This window comes from Chiloscyllium plagiosum, chromosome 12 (genome assembly GCF_004010195.1).
Source record: "Chiloscyllium plagiosum isolate BGI_BamShark_2017 chromosome 12, ASM401019v2, whole genome shotgun sequence".
NCBI lineage: Eukaryota > Metazoa > Chordata > Chondrichthyes > Orectolobiformes > Hemiscylliidae > Chiloscyllium > Chiloscyllium plagiosum.
Window position 1 is genome coordinate 59,504,458 of NC_057721.1, and position 18,476 is coordinate 59,522,933.

An 18,476-nucleotide genomic window follows, 5' to 3' on the forward strand; every position below is an offset into this window, starting at 1 on the left:
GGTCATGTTATGGCTGTACAGGACATTGGTTAGGTCACTGTTGGAATATTGCATGCAATTCTGGTCTCTTTCCGATCGGAAGGATGTTGTGAAACTTGAAAGGGTTCAGAAAAGATTTACAAGGATGTTACCAGGGTTGGAGGATTTGAGTTAAAGGGAGAGGCTGAACAGGCTGGGGCTGTTTTCCCTGGAGCATCGGAGGCTGAGGGGTGACCTTATAGAGGTTTACAAAATCATGAGGGGCATGGATAGGATAAATAGACAAAGCCTTTTCCCTGGGGTTGGGGAGTCCAGAACTAGAGGGCATAGGTTTAGGGTAAGAGGGGAAAGATATAAAAGACACTTCAACTGCCAGAGGAAGTGGTGGAGGCTGGTATAATTGCAACATTTAAGAGGCTTTTGGATGGGTATATGAATAAGAAGGGTTTGGAGGGATATGGGCCGAGTGCTGGCAGTTGGGACTAGAATGGGTTGGGATATCTGGTCAGCATGGACGGGTTGTACCTAAGGGTCTGTTTCCATGCTGTACATCTCTATGTCTCTAAGACTTGGGAATCTTCACAACCTTTAAAAAATAGCTGAGTGAGCACTTGAATTTTATGATATTCAAGGTTTTGGGCCAAGTGTTGTAAAGTGGGACTAATACTCTTCTATACAATATGATTCTATGAAAATGTTCTCATTTAGCTGGTTTGTAGTTGCAATGAAAATGTTCCCTACTTGCTGCAGCAAGGCTTATTATTGAGGAAGACTGCAAGGTTTTCCAGCACAGTGCTACCATTGCAGTAGCAACACTCCCAAGTGACATCACAAGCTGACAACATGGCTCTTGAGTCAATCTTCTGCTCAATGAAAAGTGACTTTTCTTAATGATTTTAAAACAACTTTTTTTATTGCTCTTTTAAAAGCACATGCACCTTTAAATACTTCAACTTGTCAACATTCACTGTTATTAAGACAGGGAAGTCTGCCAATGTCATCCAGAGAAGAGGAAGGAAAGAATAACCCAGAAAGTAATTGATTGACTCCAGGTATTGAACTTTATCCTACATCATATCCAATAGCTCTAGACACGAGGCCCTACTGATATTTCAACATTTGATATTTTGTGAATCCAGTTTCCATATTTTAGAAATTATAGGTCATTTCTTGTTTATAGTTCCCAAGGCAGTATAATATAACAGCAAGGTTTTGTGTCATGCAACACCACTTGCTTCTGACTTCAAAGAAAGCTGCCTAAAAGGTGCAATGGTCCCCATGCATAGATTTCACTTATCCTGATGTTAATTTCATTCTGGCGTGAGCTATAGTATACCTCGCATCCAGAAACATTATCAAATCAGTAATATACTGACTTCATTTTGCATTTTCATTGTCAACAGAAAGCAAATTAATGGCTGGAACATACAGAAATGACTAAGGTAGAAGCTAAAATATCAGCAAAAAAGTTAATTTTAAAAAATGTAAACTTTTTATCACAATGGAGAAAGTTTACATTCCATAAACCGAAGGGCCTGTTTCCTCACTGTAAGTAATCTAATCTAATCTAATCTAAAATATCAGCAAAAAAGTTAATTTTAAAAAATGTAAACTTTTTATCACAATGGAGAAAGTTTACATTCCATAAATGTAATGTTGGTTTTTCAGGGCCAGCAAAACTGTTCAGAAGAAATTATGGTTCAATACACTACTATATTTAAAATTAGTTACACTTGATTCAACGAGGCACAATCTCTCAATGGATTTTAAAAGATGCTAATAAAAAAGAAGTGCCAATGCAAACCAAATCAAGGGATTTCTAAGATTTCCACTTGCAAAGTTATCAACAGTGCATCGTGTGGATGAGTGGGGAACCACTGATTGCAATTTTTGGCTTCTCATCTTTAATTTCGCCCGTGTGAATACCAGACATTGCTGTCAGTTTGAGTTTTGTAATGACTGTCAGAGGTCATGGCATCATTACAGCCATAAAATCTCTGACAGTATAAATATCTACATTTACAAAAGAATCTTCCATTTTAGAAGTTTAGAACAACACATTTACAATAACTGCTTCTGTCTCTTCTTAACATTTATGATTTTTTATACAATAATGTTTAATCTAATAGCATGCAGATATGCCACACCCAAACAATTCAAGGGAAGCCCTATTCGTACAATCCCTATAGTGTAGAATCAGGGTCTTTCAGCCCAACAATTCCACACTAACCCTCTGAAGAGTAACCCCCCCATTCCCCGACATTTGCCATGACTAATGCACCTAATCTACACATCCCTGAACACTATAGGAAATTTAGCGTAGCCAATTCACCTCGCCTGCACATCTTTAGATTGTGGGAGGAAACCCAAGCACCTGGAGGAAACCACACAGACGCAGGAAGAATGTGCAAACTCCACATAGACAGTCTTCCAAGGCAGGGATCGAACACAGATCCCTGGCACTGTGAGACAGCAGTGCTAACCACTGAGCCATTGTGCTGCCCCCAAATTGTTGAATTAAATGTTGAGTAGTTTTTCGGAGCAATCAATTTTGCATGTCTATCCTTTAGTTTGTGTGTCTATATGTCCGCTTAACACTTGTCTGTCTGTATCATTTCATTTTGATATGTGCTTCATCAACATACATTTAAATTGATATGTTTCACCAATGTTTGATAGCATTAACACTGCAGCTTTATTGTATTTAATCAATTTGTGTGTTTTTGAAAAGATCCTGTAACATGGAACTTTAATACAATTGTGACTAAAGCAATGAATGGAAGAGCTTTCCAAGTCCGTTACGTTGTTAGTAAGTCAATCTATAACAAAAAAAACATTTTGCCCCACCTTTGTAGTAAAATGCAAATAGCAAAGATAAATTTCCTCTGATATATGCATTTGGAGTAACAAACCCTCTAAATACAGGTCATTGGGTATTGATTGGAGTGAATATATTGCCTGAGTCACACTGCACACTTTGCTGAAGACCTCATCATTTAATTAATGCAGCATAACTTTCCACGATCGCAGCATTGCTACAATGCAGGAGGCCATTTGGGCCATCATGCCTGCCACAGCTCTTAAGTGTTTAGTGCCAAACTCCTACCTTTCCCTATAACCATGAACATTTCTCAGTTATATCTCAGTTAAACCTGCCCCCATTACACTTACAGGCACTGCATTCCAAACCTAAACCACTTGCTGTGTGAACAGAGTTTTTCTCACCTTGCATCGGCACCTTTTGCAAAACACTTTAAAACTTACCCCCCGGATCTTGATCCTTTGATGAACAATACCAGTTTCTCCCTATACATTCTGGCCTGGTTATTTGACCAGTTTCTCCCTATACATTCTGGCCTGGTTATTTGAAAGTCTTCCATCAAGTCTCTCTTAACCTTCTCTTCTCCAAGAAAAACAGTTCCAACCTCTCCAACCTATCCTTATAGATGAACTGTTTTATCCCTGGAATCATTCTTGTAAACCTCTTTAATACTCTCTTGAATTCACATCCTACCTAAAATGTGGCACCCAGAAATATTCTAACTGTCTAATCAGTGTTCTACATAAACTCATAATAATCTCCCCTCTCGTGTACTCTCTGCCCCGATGCATGAAGCTGAGAGTACTGTATTCTTTTTTAACAGCTCCCTCTGTCCTTCCTTTACCTACACTCAACTTTACCTAAGATTCTTTGCTTTTGCATACACTTTAACGTAGCACCCTACATTTTATTTTGTCTCTCCATGTTCTTTGTGCCAAAGTGTATATCTTCACACATCTCCACAACGACTTCAATCTGCCAACTATCCACCCACTCTATCAATTTATCAACATGATCCTGAAGTTCTGCATTGTCCTCCTCAATCTTCCAAGTTTAATGTCATTGCAAACATTGAAATCATCCTCTGCACCCCAAGATTTCGATTATTTCAACATATCATGAGAAATAAGAAACCCAATACCAACCCCTCGGGAACTCCAACGCAAACCTTGCTCCAGGATGAAAAATACTTGTTAAGCATTTTGTATCCATGCTGCTATTGTCCTTTTTAGTGCATGATCAATAACTTTAGAACAGTAGAACATAGAACAGTACTGCTCAGAACAGGCCCTTCAGCCCACGATGTTGTGCCAACCATTGACCCTCATGTAAGGTAAATCTAATGTACGAACCCTCAAATTTCTGTGACCATATGCATGTCCAGCAGTCTCTTAAATATCCCCAGTGACCTCGCTTTCACAACTGCTGCTGGCAACGCATTCCATGCTCTCACAACTCTCTACGTAAAGAACCCGCCTCTGACATTCCCTCTATACTTTCCTCCAAACAGCTTAAAACTATGACCCCTCATTTTAACAATTTCTGCCCTGGGAAAAAGTCTCTGGCTATCAACTCTATCTATGCCTCTCATTATCTTGTACACCTCATTTAGGTCCCCTCTCTTCCTTCTTTTTTCCAATGAGAAAAGTCCAAGCTCAGTCAACCTCTCTTCGTAAGATAAGCGCTCCAGTCCAGGCAGCATCCTGATAAACCTCCTCTGAACCCTCTCCAAAGCATCCACATCTTTCCTTTAATAGGGCAACCAGAACTGGACACAATATTCTAAGTGTGGTCTAACCAAAGTTTTATAGAGCTGCAACAAGATCTCATGGCTCTTAAACTCGATCCCCCATGAATGAAAGCCAAAACACCATATGCTTTCTTAACAACCCTGTCCACTTGGGTGACAATTTTAAGGGATCTATATACCTGCACACCAAGATCCCGCTGTTCCTCCACACTGCCAAGAATCCTGTCTTTAATCCTGTATTCAACTTTCAAGTTTGACCTTCCAAAATGCATCACTTCGCATTTATCCAGGTTGAACTCCATCTGCCACTTCTCAGCCCATCTCTGCATCCTGTCAATGTCACGCTGCAGCCTACAACAGTCCTCTGTACTGTCAATGACACCTCCAACCTTTGTGTCATCTGTAAACTTCAATCTCCTCATCCAAGTCATTCATAAAAATTACAAAGAGTCGAGGCCCAAGAACAGAGCCTTGTGGAACACCACTCACCACTGACTTCCAAGCAGAATACTTTCCTTCCACTACCACTCGCTGTCTTCTGTCAACCAGCCAATTCTGTATCCAGACAGCTAAATTTCCCTGTATCCCATTCCTCCTGACCTTCTCAACGAGCCTACCATGGGGAACCTTATCAAATGCCTTGCTGAAGTCCATATACACCACATCCACCATTCGACCCTCATCAACTTGCCTAGTAACATCCTCAAAGAACTCAATAAGATTTGTGAGGCATGACCTGCCCCTCACAAAGCTGTGCTGACTGCATTTAATCAAACCATGCTCTACAAGATGATCATAAATCCTATCCCTCAGAATCCTTTCTAACACCTTGCAGACGACAGACGTGAGACTTACTGGTCTGTAATTGCCGGGGATTTCCCTATTTCCTTTCTTGAAGAGAGGAATTACATTTGCCTCCCTCCAGTCCTCAGGTACGACTCCGGTGGAGAGCGAGGAAGAAAAGATCTTTGCAAGCGGCGAAGCAAACACATTTCTCGCTTCCCAAAGCAGCCGAGGATAAATCTGGTCCGGGCCTGGCGACTTGTCAATCTTAATGTTTGTCAAAATTTTCAGCAAATCAGCTTCGTCAATCTCTATCCGTTCCAGCCTGCTTACATGCTCCTCAATGGTTTCATTCACTACAAGGTCCTTTTCTTTAGTAAAGACAGAAGCAAAAAACTCATTTAGGGCTTCCCCTACCTCCTCAGGCTCTATACACAAGTTCCCTATGCTATCCCTGATCAGCCCTACTCTTTCTTTGATCATACTCTTATTCCTCACATATGTGTAAAATGCTTTTGGATTCTCCCTAATCCTTCCTGCCAAGCCTTTTACATGCCCCCTCCTGGCTCTCCTCAGACCATTTTTTGAGCTCCTTCCTCGCCTGCCTGTAATTGTCTAGAGCTGAGCAAGACCCTTGCTTACTCCACCTTACATAAGCTGCCTTCTTTCTTTTGACGAGAAGCTCCTCCGTTCTCATCATCCAAGGTTCCTTTATCTTACCCCTTCTTGTCTGTCTCAGAGGGACATATTTATTCATCACTCGCAACAACTGTTCCTTAAATAGTCTCCACATGTCTATAGTGCCCTTTCCATGGAACAATTGCTCCCAGTCCATGCTTCCCAATTCACGTCTCATAGCATCATAGTTTCCTTTTCCCCAATTAAATATGCTCCCATTGTGCCTGTTTCTCTCCTTCTCCATAGCTATATAGAACGTGAGGCAGTTGTGGTCACTATCACCAAAATGCTCTCCCACCGCAAGATCTGACACCTGCCCCGGCTCATTGCCGAGCACCAAATCCAAAATGGCCTCTCCCCTCGTCGGCCTGTCAATGTACTGAGTTAGGAAACCCTCCTGAACACACCTTACAAAAACAGCTCCTTCCAAACTGCTCGAAGGAGGTTCCAATCAATATTGGGAAAGTTAAAGTCACCCATTACAACAACCCTATATTCACACTTTTCCAAAATCTGCCGACCTATGCTTTCTTCAATCTCCCTCCTGCTGTAGTAAACCCCTAATGAGGTGACTGCTCCCTTACTGTTCCTAATTTTCACCCATACTGACTCAGTAGGCAGACCCTCCTCGACAATGGTAACTTCTGTAGCTGAGATACCCTCTCTGATTAGCAGTGCTACACCCCTCCTCTTTTTCCCCCTCCCTATTCTTTTTAAATGTTCTAAACCCTGGGACATCCAGCAACCATTCCTGCCCCTGAGAAACCCACGTCTCTGTTATGGCCACAACATCATAGCACCAGGTACTGATCCATGCTCTAAGCTCATCACTTTTATTCCTGATACTCCTTGCATTAAAGCAAACACACTTTAACCGATCCCTTGGTTCTTTCCCAGGAAATTCCTTCCCACTGGCTGCGCTACCTCTTGCTATTGCCTCATCTCCATCAACTCTCACTTCCGGTATACAGCTCAGGTTCCCATCCCCCTGCCATACGAGTTTAAACCCTCCTGAATCACTCGAGCAAGCCTTTGACCCAGGACAATGGTCCCCTTCCAGTTCAGGTGCAACCCGTCCTTCATGTACAGGTCCCACCTTCCCCAGAAGTCATCCCAATTATCTACATATCTGAAGCCCTTCCTCCTACACCAGCTGCGCAGCCATGTGTTAAGCTGCACCCGCTCCCTGTTCCTCGCCTCGCTATCTCGTAGCACCGGTAGTAAACTAGAGAACACTACTCTGTTTGTCCTGCTCTGCAGCTTCCACCCTAACTCGCTGAAATCACTTTTTATATCCTCGATCCTTTTCCTGGCTATATCATTGGTGCCAATACGCAACACGATTTCTGGCTGTTCGCCCTCTCCTTTCAGAATCTTATACACCCGATCGGAGACGTCCCAGACCCTGGCACCAGGGAGGCAACATACTTTCCGGGAATCTCGATCCTGACCACAAATCTCCTGTCGATTCTCCTAATAATCGAGTCTCCTACCACTAGCCCTTTTCTATTCTGCCCCCTTCCCTTCTGGGCCACAGAGTCAGGCTCAGTGCCAGAGAACTGACCACTATGGCTTTCCTCTGGTAGGCCATCCCCCCCAGCAGTATCCAAAACGATATTGCTGAGGGGAATGTCCACAGGTGATTTCTGCACTGTCTGTCTGTCCCCTTTCCTCCTCCTGACTGTAACCCATCTATTCTTATCTTTAGCCTCAGGAGTGACCAACTGCCGGTAACTTCTCTCAATTGCCCTCTCAGCCTCCCGAATGATCCGCAGTTCATCCAGCTCCAGCTCCAATTCCCTAACACGTTTTTCAAGGAGCTGGAGTTGGGTGCACTTCCCACAGATGTAGCCAGCGGAGACATGTGTCATATCTCTCACCTGCCATATTCTGCAGGAGGAGCAAGCAACTGCCCTAGCATCCATACCCCCGCTTATCTGAACTTTCTTCACAAGCCAGTCGTGTGGCATTATATTAAATACTTTTGATTGGCCATGTATGAACCATTAACAGCCTTCCCCTCAACAACCCTCTCTGGTAACTCTTCAAAAAGGTGAATTGGTCAGAATCCAGCAATGATGATGTCGTGAGAGTGAATGTTGCTGATAACAACTTGCCTGGACAAAGATGTGTGTCTAGGGACCATATGGGTCATTATGTTTAAGACAGAGTTAGATAGAGCCCTGAACTGCAAGTAATGAGCTTCTGTCTTTAGGTAACCACTCTGACTTTCATGTTGAGAACTGGTCATCTCATTTGTCTGAGTAAGAGAAGACAAATGGGGCCTGCATGACAATGATGTGAGATTTAGTAATAATGGTTTGCAAATGCATGATTCTAAGGTACCCACTAATCATTGATGAGGTTTAGAATTCAACATTTATAACCAAAGGGCAAAATCAGAACTTGTTTTTTCAATGTTTAGTATCCAATTATTCCATTGTCGCCATATTTTTCCCAACTTTCTGGTCATTGTCCATCCCAATGAAGAGAGTGGAGAATTTCCCTCTGAGTTTCAAAGGAAGGGTAGCACCCAGAATGAGAAAGCCATTTACAAAAGATATTTCATCCATTTTTAAGAGGACACCAATTGGTGCAGTTATTATTCAATATCAAAAGTGGTTTAAAAAAAGTATGAAAACTCCAATTTATTCTTTAGGAAACTGAAACTGGTATCTTTTATTCAGTGTTGATGGAACCTTCCTCGTAAGTTTACTACATGCGTAGATGATAAAATGAAAAGGGGCGAGAGAGGAAATTGTGGTGACTGAGTGTCATACAGTATCTCAAAGCACAAATAGGAATTATTTGCATTTTAATATTATCTTCAACAACCTCAGATGCCCTGTTGCATGATAGAGTCAAGTAAGTCATCTGAATTTTGGTCACTGCTGATATACACAAGCCCCTGGAATGAATTTACCTTTACAAATTTATCATTAACAATTATTGACACACATGAGAAAAATATATTTAAGGAGTTACAGCAATTTAGTGTGCTCTACACTATTGTACATAGAACATACGTAGAACATTACAGCGCAGTACAGGACCTTCAGCCCTCGCATTTGCGCCAACCTGTGAAGTTAATCTGATGCCCATCTAACCTACACTGTTCCATTATTATCCCGATGTATGTCCAATGCCCATTTAAATGCCCTTAACGTGGGCGAGTCTACTACTGTTGCAGGCAGGCCATTCCACACCATTACTACTCTTAGTAAAGAAACTACCCCGATATCTGTCCTAAATCTATCACCCCTCAATTTAAAGCTATGTCCCCTCCTGTTAGCCTTCACCATCTGAGGAAAAAGGCTCTCACTGTCCACTCTATCTAACCCTCTGATTATTTTATATGTCTTGATTAAGTCACCTCTCAAACTTCTTCTCTCTGACGAAAACAGCCTCAGTTCCCTCAGCCTTTCCTCGTAAGACCTTTCTTCCATACCAGGCAACATCCTAGTAAATCCCGTCTGAAACCTTTCCAAAGCTTCCACATCTTTCCTATAATGTGGTGACCAGAACTGCACACAGTACTCTAGGTCTGGCCTGACCAGTGTCTTGTACAGCTGAAGCGTGATCTCGTGGTTCCGAAATGCAATCCCCTACCAATAAACGCCAACACACCATATGCCTTCTTAACAATCCTATCAATCTGGGTGGCAACTTTCAGGGATTTATGCATCTGGAACACTGAGACCTCTCTGTTAATCAACACTGCCAAGAATTTTACCATTAGCTGAGTACTCTGCATTCCTGTTAATTCTTCTGAAGTGAACTACCTCACACTTTTCCACATTAAATTCCACTTGCCACTTCTCAGCCCAGTTCTGCATCTTATTTATGTCTCTCTGTAACCCACAACATCCTTCCGCATTATCCACAGCTTTGCCTAACTTAGTGTCATCTGCAAATTTACTAACCCATCCTTCTCCGCCCACATTGAGATCATTTATAAAAATGACAAACAGCTGTTGCCCCAAAACAGATCCTTGTGGCACACCACTGGTAACTGAGCTCCAGGATGAACATTTCCCAGCAATCATCACCCTCTGTCTTCTTTCAGCTAGCCAATTTCTGATCCAAACCGCTAAATAGCCTTCAATCCCAAAACTCCTTATTTTGGGCAATAGCCTACCGTGTGCAACCTTATCAAATGCCTTAGTGAAGTCCACATACACCACATCAACCACTTTACTTTCATCCACCTGTTTTGTCACCTTCTTGAAGAACTCAGTAAGGTTAGTTAGGCATGACCTACCACTCTCAAAACTGTGTTGACTATCCCTAATCAAATTATTCCTTTCCAGATGATTGTAAATCCTATCCCTAAAAACCTTTTCCAAAACTTTACCAACAACTGCAGTAAGGCTCAGTGGCCTATAAATACCAGGGTTGTCCTGACTCCCTTCTTAAACAACGGAACAACATTTGCTATCCTCCAATCCTCTGGCACTACTCCTGTTGACAATAATGACATAAAGATTGAAGCCAAAGACTCTGCAATCACCTCCCTGGTTTCCCAGAGATTCTGAGACTAAATCCCATCCGGCCCCAGGGTCTTGTCTTTTTTCAGATCTTCCAAAATTGCTAAAACCTCCTCTTTGTCAACCTCAATCCCATCTAATCTTGGAGGCTGTATCTCCATATTCCCACTAACATTGTCCTTTTCCAATGTGAATACTGACGAAAAGTATTCATTAAGCGCTTCCCCATGTCCTCAGATTCCACACACAATTTTTCACTACTATCTTTGATTGGCCCTAATCTTACTCAATAGAAGGCCTTAGGGTTTTCCTTGATCCTACCTGCCAATAACTTCTCATGTCCCCTCCTGGCTCTTCTTAGCTCTCTCTTTAGATCTTTTCTGGCTAACTTATCACTCTCAAGCCGCCTAACTGAGCCTCATCCTCACATAAGCCTTCTTTCTTTTGACAAGAGCTTCAATTTCTTTAGTAAACCATGGCTCACTCTCTCAACAACTACCTCCTTGCCTGGCAGGTATATACTAATCAAGGAAGAGGTACAGTTAGTAAGTTTGCAGATGACACCAAAATTGGAGGTGTAGTGGACAGTGAAGAGGGTTACCTCAGATTACAACAGGATCTTGACCAGATGAACCAATGGGCTGAGTAGTGGCAGATGAAGTTTAATTCAGATAAATGCGAGGTGCTGCATTTTGGGAAAGCAAATCTTAGCAGGACTTTTACACTTAATGGAAAGGTCCTGGTGAGTGTTGCTGAACAAAGAGACCTTGGAGTGCAGGTTCATAGCTCCTTGAAAGTGGAGTCGCAGGTAGACAGGATAGTGAAGAAGATATTTGGTATGCTTTCGTTTATTGGTCAGAGTATTGAGTACAGGAGTTGGGAGGTCATGTTGTGGCTGTACAGGACATTGGTTAGGCCACTGTTGGGATATTATGTGCAATTCTGGTCTCCTTCCTATAGGAAAAATGTTGTGAAACTTGAAAGGGTTCAGAAAAGATTTACAAGGATGTTGCCAGGGTTGGAGGATCTGAGCTATAGGGAGAGGCTGAACGGCTGGGGCTGTTATCCCTGGAGCGTCGGAGGCTGAGGGGTGACCTTATAGAGGTTTACAAAATAATGAGGGGCATGGATAGGGTAAATAGGTAAAGTCTTTTCCCTGGGGCCGGGGAGTCCAGAACTAGAGGGCATAGCTTTAGGGTGAGAGGGGAAAGATATAAAAGAGACCTAAGGGGCAACTTTTTCCACACAGAGGACAGTACAGATATGGAATGAGCTGCCAGAGGAAGTGGTGGAGGCTGGTACAATTGCAACATTTAAGAGGCATTTGGATGGGTGTATGAATAGGAAGGGTTTGGAGGGATAAGGGCTGGGTACTAGCAGGTAGAACTAGATTGGGTTGGGATATCTGGTCGGCATGGACAGGTTGGACTGAAGGGTCTGTTTCCATGCTGTACATCTCTTTGACTCTATGACTCTATGACCCACAGCAGCCGTTCCTTGAATAAGCTCCACATTTCAACTGTGTCCATCCCCAACAGTTTCCTTCCCAATCCAATGCATCCTAACTCTTGCCTATTCGCATCATTATTGCCTTTCCCCTAGTTATACCTCATTCCCTGCCGTATATACCTGTTCCTGCCCATTGCTATTTTAAACATAACCGAATTATTGTTGCCAAAGTGCTCACCTACCTCCAAATCTAACAACTGGCTGAGTTAATTTCCCAGTACCAAATCCAATATGGCATCGTCCTTTGTTGGCCTGTCTATATACTGCGTCAGAGAACCCTCCTGCACACATTGAAAAAAATCTGACCCATCTAGACTACTTGAACTACAGCATTCCCAGACAAAATTGGGGAAGTTAAAGTCCCCATAACAACTACCCTCTCGCTCCTATCGAGAATCATAGAGTCATAGAGATGTACAGCACAGAAACAGACCCTTCGGTCCAACCCATCCATGCTGACCAGATATCCCAATACAATCTAGTCCCATCTGCCAGCACCCGGCCCTCCAAATCCTTCCTATTCATATACCCATCCAAATGCCTTTTGAATGTTGCAATTGTACCAGCCTCCACTATTTCCTCTGGCAGCTAATTCCATACATGTACCACCCTCTGCAGAATAAAGTTACCCCTTAGGTCTCTTTTATATCTTTCCCCTCTCACCCTAAACCAATGCCCTCTAGTTCTGGACTCCCCCACCCCAGGGAAAAGACTTTGTCTATTTATCCCTTCCATGCCCCTCATGATTTTGTAAACTTCTATAAGGTCACCCCTCAGCCTCCGACACTCCAAGGAAAACAGCCCCAGCCTGTTCAGCTTCTCTCTATAGCTCAAATCCTCCAACCCTGGCAACACCCTTGTAAATCTTTTCTGAACCCTTTCAAGTTTCACTACATCTTTCTTTGATATCCTTTCCTCTACATCCCTGGAACAATTCGGATGCCAATAGAAAACTCCCACCACGGTGGCCTTTCCTTTCCTGTTTCTAATCTCTGTCCAAACTACCTCAGTGGATGAGTCCTCAAACGTTATCTCAGCTGCTGTAATGCTACCCTTGTTTAACAATTCCACACACCCCCTCCCCTTACCATCTTTTCTGTTTATACTGAAACATCTAAAATCCCAGAATCTGCAACAACCATTCCTGTCCCTCCTCTAGCCATGTCTCTGAAATGGCCACAACATTAAAATCTCAGGTACCAACCCATGCTGCAAGTTCACCTACTTTATTCCAGATGCTCCCGGCATTGAAGTATACACATTGCAAATCAACGTCCTGATTGACAGTGCCCTCTTGCAACCTTGTAAACCTATCTCTGACTTCACCACCCTCAACCTCCTGCACACTGGAACTACAACTCAGGTTCCCATCCCCTGCTGCAATAGTTTAAACCGCTCCCCCTTCCGCCCCCCCCCCCCCCCCCCAAACATGGAGAGCATTGGCAAATCTCCCCTCCCAGGGTGTTGGTACACCTCTGGTTCAGATGAAGACCATCTTGTTTGTAGAGGTCCCACCTTCCCCAGAAAGATTTCCAATTTTCCAGGAATCCAAAACCCTCCATCCTGCACCATCTCTGCAGCCATGTGTTCAGCTCTGCGCTCTCCCTGTTCCTCGCTTCACTAGCATATGGCACAGGTAACATACCAGAGATAACAACTCTGTTTGTTCTAGCTCTAAGCTTGCATCCTAGCTCCCTGAATTTCTGCCTTAGATCTCCACCTTTGTTCCTACCTATGTCGTTGGTGCCTATGTGGACCATGACCTGGGACTGCTCCCCCTCCCCCTCAAGGATCCCAGCAACACAATCAGAGAGATCCCAAACTCTGGCATCTGGGAGACAACACACCAATCGTGAGTCTCTCTCATTCTCATAAAACCTCGTATCTATACCCCTAACTATGGAGTCCCCAATAACTAAAGCACTGCTCCTCTTCCCCCTTCCCGTCTGAGCAACAGGGACAGAGTCTGCGCCAGAGACCTGTTCCCCATTGCTTACCCAGGGTAAGGCCATCCCCTCCCAACAGTGTCCAAAATGGGATACTTGTTGTTGAGGGGAACCACCACAGGAGATCCCTGCACTGCTTGCTGGTTCCCTTTCCTACCCCTGACGGTAACCCATCTACCTTCTTCGTGTGGCTGTGGAGTAACTACCTCCCTGTAACTCCTCTCAATAACCCCCTCTGCCTCCCAAATGAGCCGAAGTTCATCCAGCTCCAGCTCCAGTTCCCTAACTCGGTTCTCAAGGAGTTGGAGTTGAGTGCACTTCCCACAGATGAAGTCAGCAGGGACACTCGAGGTGACCTTACCTCCCACATACTGCAAAAGGAACATTCAACCGCCTGAACCTCCATTCCCGCTATTCTAAATTTCCAAACAGACCACTGAAAAAATGAAACACAAAAGAAAACACTTGCCACCTTCCCAACCGATGCACAGAACATTTTTTTTGGTTGGAGGAGGACCATGGGTGGGAGACACTACCCGAGTAGTGTTTCTGGTAAAGCAACCACCCAAATATGTAACCTCATGTCATCTCCAACTGCCTCCAGCAACTGATCAACCCCCAAACTAAGCGTAAGTACTTTATACTGTATACTCACATATCCTGACAGGCTCCGCTGCTCCCTGGTGACCTCGTGACCTGTCCGACTGACTCCAGCAACTGAACAACACCCAACCAAAATGTAAGTACTTTACACTGTATACTCACGTAACCTGACAAGCTCCACTGCTCCCAGGGGACCTCGTGACCTCTCTGACTGCCTCCAGCAACTAAACTGAATAAAATTGGGATGGAAGTCAAAAATAACTCAGTTATATTGCCTGGTTATCATTAATTGCCAAGTCCGGACTTGGCTGACGTTCTTTAGCAATGGAACATTTCAGATTAAGCAGTCACACAATCACTGAATAAACACAGGACGCAGCACAAATACTTGAAGACCGAAAGATGCATAAAATCAGTAATATTCAGGCAGCTTAGTATCAACAATCTGTTTGTGAAAATCTTGTCAGATTCATGTTTGTTGATATGCACATCTTTTAACCTTGAACTGTTAACCTTCTTTATTTCTTTGAACTGTGTGTAAATTATCCAGATCAGAAGCAAAATGGAATATTTGCAATTGGATGGTTTGCGATATGGAATCACTAATGATGGTAAGTTGACAGCTCATTTCCATTTATAGCATATCTGACATTTTTAAAGTAAGATTTACTTTTCTTTGATAAGTAAGTTATGCAAACCAGGGAGATCTGAAAAATACTGTTCTGATTGCTCATCGTTGATAAACATTCAATTTACTTCAGCCACTTTGGATAAAAAATTTATGACAACAACATGCTTTTATACAGCACCTTTAACATAGGAAAATATGCCAAGATGCTTTATAGGAGTTGAATCAGAAAGAAAATTAGCACAGAAACAAAGAGATGTTACAACAAGCAGCTTGAACAAAGAACAGTACAGTACAGGAACAGGCCCTTCGGCCCACCAAACCTGTGCCAACACATGACACCTTTCTAAACTAAAAACCTTTTGCCTCTGCGCACCTCGGTTGCTTCTACATAACAAACAAAAATTAGAGGCAAAAATAAACCATTTGGACTCTCAAGGTAACCCCAACATTCAGTTAAGTCATGGTTATTCTGACTGTGATTTCAATTCCAGTTTCCTGTCTTTCTTCTATATAGTGATTGAAACTAGGGACAGGTTAATCTCATTGATTGGAGTTGTTAACCTGAGCCAGTCAAGGAGGCCTGGCTGACAGATATAAACAGAAGATCACTGCCCTTGATGTGAAGGGCAGTGTTTGTCACTGGCCACCCGGGTGTTTTCCTATCTTCCTGGTGGTGGAATTTGAATAAAGATTCGTGCACTTTGTGTCTTTCACTGTGTCTCACACCTGCACACACACACACCCCATGGGTGCTGGGAAAAAAAAATAAGCACTATCGCACTTAGGTGGTAGTGTGGGGGTTAAAAAAAAGAAAAAAAAAGAAAGAAAAAGATAAACAGGATTGTCTCCACGGTTACGTTAGAGCCCAGGTAAAAGAAAAAAAAAAGAAAAAAGACAAATAAACAGAAGATCACTGCCCTTGATGTGAAGGGCAGTGCTTGTCACTGGCCACCCGGGTGTTTTCCTATCTTCCTGGTGGTGGAATTTGAATAAAGATTCGTGCACTTTGTGTCTTTCACTGTGTCTCACACCTGCACACACACACCATGGGTGCTAAAAAAAATAAACAGGAGATTGTTTGATCACACAGCATTGCCCTTTGATGAAAAAAAAATAAACAGGAGATTCTCACTGGCCATTTGGGTGTTTCCTAAAAAAAAAGAAAAAAGAAAAAAAAATAAACAGAAGATCTAGAAGGCTTCCTCAGACTAGGGTAGACAAGCAGGAGGCTAGAAGAACACAGCAAGCCAGGCAGCATCAGGAGTTGAAGTCAACATTTCAGGTGTAACCTTTCTTCAGAACTTTAGAAGGGTTACATCAAAAACATTGATGTTTCCACTTCCTGTTGCTGCCTGGCTTGCTGTGTTCTTCCAGCCTCCTGCTTGTCTACCTTGGATTCCAGCATCTGCAGATTTGTTTTGTCTCTTCCTCAGTCTAGGACTGGCTGGTCAAAGCCAATATACCGTGTATATGTAAATAAAGGGTGACTTGATGGAATACCAGCCTCTATGCAGTTATTTCACTCCATATCCTGGTATTCTCTTCACCAAAGATCTGTATAATTCAATCTTGATTATTTGCAATGACCCAGCCTCCATTGCTCTCTGGGGAAGAGGTTCCCTCAAACTCAAAATCCACAAAGAGAAAAAAAAATTCTCCCCATTTCAGACCTAAATAGGACATACCAAACTTTTAAACTTCAAGCCCCTATGTCTAGTCTCCCCCAGAAAGCAAAACACACTCTCAGTCAAGTCACCTCAGAATTTTATACCTTTCAATAAGATAACCTCTCATTGATGCAAGAGATCTGAAGAGTTTTATAGGCAATGAAATGGACTGAAAGACAGGATGAAGGTGACATGAAGGAGAAATTGCAGGCAGAATTTGAGAGCACTGGGCCAAATCAGATGAGGCCACAATTGCAATTAGCAGATCAAAGAAAGTGGCCGAGATGTTCAAGTTGTAGGAATTCGAAGTTTTTGTGTTTCAAGGCTGGAGGAGGTTATAATGATACAAACATATATAGAGGAATCCATGGAACATTTTGATCATAGGGATGAAAGTTTAAAAATCAAGCATTGATGGACTGGGAGCCAATAAAGGGATAAAGCTTGAGAGAACTTGATGAAGGCTAGGAGAGGGCCAATAGAATTTTGGCTGAGGACAAATTTATGGAGGGTGAAATATTGGAACCTGGGAAAGAGAACATTGGAATAATAAAGACAGAGTTTAAAAAAAAGTCAGATTGTTATAGCAACACATGATCTGATGCAGTGGTGGAAATGAAAGACATTATAGACCCAGAATTTAAAACGGCCTTCTGGTTCTTACAGCCAGTACACGTGTTCCCTGAGCAATCTGAAACTCATCCCACACGGACTCCGGACCACCTTTAAACCAGCAGAGTTCGGACCCGAACAGGACAAACAGTACAGACTACAGATTCAAAAACATCAGTAACAGTTCTCCTTCAAGATCCTCCGCTCCATGCTTGCAGCAATGCGCTGGCACCTAACCTCTCTACAGTCTGCCCTGCCTCAGCTGAGGGCCACACTCTCTCAGAATTGCAAAGGACCCACTCTGTACTACATCCTCAGGAGAATTCATATTCTCAACAAACAGTATTTCAATTCCATCTCAAACATCAAAAACTGTAAGTACAACAAACTTTTATTCACCCACCTCCATAACCAGCGCTCCTCAAACATTCCAGAAGATTCCCCTGGCTTCGGAAACGCCATTAGCCACGTGGCTGATGCAGCTGCCACCCCCACGCTGATTGATGATGTCACTTCTGCCCCCATCATGGCCACTCCCACAGCCACTTCCGGCCCTCACATCATCGCCGATGCCACATGGTCAGTGACTTCCGCCACCCCTACTGTCGTGTCTGCCACCACTTCCGACCTCACCAGCGCCACTCATCTGCATTCTGCTGACACGCCCCCCCACAGACCCCACTGTTACTATCCCCACCCCCCAGAACCCCGAGGGGAACACTACCCCGGCTCATGCCTCCACACGCATTCCCCCCACCATCACACCCACTCCAGGTACTGGCTCCGATCCCACTCCCAGTTCCACACCCACACCAGATCCCAGCTCCCAGCCCTGCCGAGATTTCACCATCCCCCCAGACCTCCCACTCACTGAGGACGAACGATCAGTCCTCAGCAAAGGACTCACCTTCATCCCCCTCCGTCCACACATCAATGAATTTAATACACGCCGTGACATCGAACACTTCTTCCGTCGCCTCCGCCTCCGAGCTTACTTTCACAATCAGGAC